Source organism: Mesoplodon mirus (genome assembly GCF_964341445.2).
Source record: "Mesoplodon mirus genome assembly, chromosome: X".
Classification (NCBI taxonomy): Eukaryota; Metazoa; Chordata; class Mammalia; order Artiodactyla; family Ziphiidae; genus Mesoplodon; species Mesoplodon mirus.
The window spans coordinates 61,935,899-61,938,928 of NC_138981.1; the positions used below are offsets into that span (position 1 = coordinate 61,935,899).

Below are 3,030 nucleotides of genomic sequence, written 5' to 3' on the forward strand. Positions count from 1 at the left end.
TGCAGGGGACACGGGTTCGTGCCCCGGTCTGGAAAGATCCCACATGCCGCAGAGCGGCTAGGCCCGTGAGCCATGGCCGCTGAGCCTGCGCGACCAGAGCCTGTGCTCCGCAACGGGAGAGGCCACAACAGTGAGAGGCCCGCATATCGCAAAGTGTAGTGGGCCCTAGGAACAGTGCATACTATACCCAAAGGATAAACCTGATCTGCTAATAACTCCCAACCAAATCCTCCACCTGGTATTTGAAGGGACAAGGCCATATCCTTAACTCCAATCCCCTCAGAAGAAACACAGTGTTTAACATTTGTATTAACTTTATTTTAGAATGAACAAACATAAGGAAAAAGCTTAACTAATCCTATAATTTCCATAAAAGAGAGGAACATTCCAGAAAAGAAAATGCATACTTTAACCCCACTTTGCAGAAGTACATGGCACAATTTATGGATTTAGGGAAAATGGTTTTAACTATACCTCACTGATAAACAATAATACAGCTAGGTTTCTGAGTAGATCACTATACCACATAAAATACAGGAGCCTATAAACAAGTTAACAGTCAATAACAATAAATGTAGTTTTGCTGCAAATGTTTATTCTTATGCTACTAGTTTCTCAAATTACAAATCAAGTGCATTTTAGTATAACTTGCTGTATTTCTATAACAAAGAGTTGAAGGCACAGTTAGTGCAAACAGAATAAAGCCCATTCACCAAGAAGGCTGGGGAACAGAGGGAATCTCGCTTTGCTTTTTCCAGGAAAAAAAAAATCTCCAAACACATATATCTCAGTTATCAGTTCTGGTAATTTTTCACGGCAACAACAGCAACCTGACAAAAGCCATGAATTCACAATAGCAAGGTTTACATATGCTTAGAGAATTCACTGCCTTCTACATTTCTTTAAAAACTTTACACTGGGCTTCCCTGGTGGCGCAGTGGTTGAGAATCTGCTTGCTAATGCAGGGGACACGGGTTTGAGCCCTAGGGCTGGGAGGATCCCACATGCCGCGGAGCAACTAGGCCCGTGAGCCACAACGACTGAGCCTGCGCGTCTGGAGCCTGTGCTCCACAACAAGAGAGGCCGCGATAGTGAGAGGCCCGCGCACCGCGATGAAGAGTGGTCCCCGCTTGCCACAACTAGGGGAAGCCATCGCACAGAAACGAAGACCCAACACAGCAAAAATAAATAAATTAATTAATTAATAAAAAAATAAATAAAATAAAATAAAATAAAATTTTACACTACTGGAGTGCTAGATGGAATGCGTTGTTAAATATATTTGGACAAAAAAACCCATTAAAAATAAATAAATAAATAAAATATATATTTGGACATAGTTTTATACTGAGAGTACCAGGAAGAGACAGCACTTTAAGAGTGTAAGTAACTTATGGTTAAGTTTTGGTTACTGTAAACACAGGCAGTCTCTTAACCTGGGGGCTCACATACACCAACCTCCCTGCTTCAGCGATCAATATCTTCCGCCTGGGGGTCCATGCTTTGGCCTTTAGCACCCCGAACAGCAGCCAACCCGTTCTCATGAGTGACTTTGTCATAAGCCAGCTCATTACATTCCCTGATCACCCCCTCTTGCTCGGTCTCAAGTGCTTCTCCTGTGAAGTACAACACAGCTCTAGGGATGACAAAGGTGTGCAAACTGTGAGCAATGAAGACGTCTTCCACATCTTCATCGGCATCCAGACCCCACTGGAGAGCAATGAGGAAGCTGAAGAAGGACTCTCGGGGGAATTCCTGGGTCACTGTGTGCATCAGTCCCCAAAACCTGTGCCTCTGCTTCTTCAGGACCGCTTGCACAGTGACATTCCTTCCCTCCTTCCAGTCTATCTTGCAGCCTATGCAATGCTCCACCGCAGATCCCCTAAAGGGATGGGGGTCAGAGTAATGGAGCTTAGACTTGAGCGTATAAGTTTTGGTCAGCACCTCATTTGTGAAGTAGTCGTTGGGTTCAAAGTGAAATTACAGAGTGAAGGCGAGCGGCTCGTCGGGTTTTGAAAACTTGACTTTCACGTCTCGCAAGAGCTTCAGAATGGGCTCGTCATAATTCTGAATCAATGGAGAGATCTCCTCGACGTTCTTTAAAACTGTGAGCCAGAAATCAGGGATCCCTGTAGGCTCCTCTTTCTCTTCGCCCACATTATGTCCCTCGATTCCTCCATACTCCCCAAACACCTCCTCCACATCCTCGAAACCTTCCTCGCAATATTCCTCCAAGTCCTCATACTCCAGATTCTCCTCCGGACCCTGCATCTGAGCATTAGAATAATCTTCCACTTCATTATAATCATTGTCCTCGGCCTTGGACTTCACCTCACACTCCTCTTTCGTGGGCTCGTAGAGCGCACTGATGATCTGGCGTCTCTTTTCCAATAAGGGCCAATAGATGCCGGCAAATTTCCTCTCGATGGAATGAAATTCCCTCAAGTACTTGGCTTCTAGGCCTGCGGATTTGGCCTGAAGCTTTTTGAGAGCGTACACTCGGTACTTAACTGCCAGAGGCAGGCTCTCAGTAAAGTCCTCATCTAAGGAGTACCCCATCAAGGCCTGTGGAGAGGATTCGGCTGCCACCGCGCCGATTAATGGGCCTTCTTCACCGGCTGCACCCTGTTCCCCAAGCCCTTCCATCATTAGCTTTTTCACAGGAAAAGACTCACCGAAGTGGAGTAGACGGCAGTTGGTTGAGACGTGGGCACTGGCGGGGCCTAAGATGGAGGCAGAAACGGAAGCTGGACTGAGGGGGAGGAAGCAGCAGAGGGGCAGGCGGGTGCAATACCGGAGCAAGCCTAAGGCTGCAGCCCGAGCAGCCCACTAAACGATCTTTCTCACTAGCTGCCTAAGCAAAAGGAAGAGGTGCCTCAAGCCGATTTCTCAGAGGATGACCCTCTAAACTTTTTTGCTTCAAAGCTCACCTTATTTGCTGGGTAGCTGTGATTGACAAGCTCTTGTCCAATGAATGATTAGAGCCATCACATTTCCAGCGCCACCCCCCTTTCCCAGCAGTAAGGCTCC

General features: G+C 46.7%; 1 pseudogene across 1 annotated transcript; it reads right to left on the reverse strand.

Moving 5' to 3' along the window:
- Nucleotides 1-1,025: 1,025 nt before the first annotated feature.
- Nucleotides 1,026-2,788, reverse strand: LOC309796593 (nucleosome assembly protein 1-like 2; annotated as a pseudogene). Its single transcript has one exon. The product of its transcript is annotated as a nucleosome assembly protein 1-like 2 (transcript).
- Nucleotides 2,789-3,030: the final 242 nt, after the last annotated feature.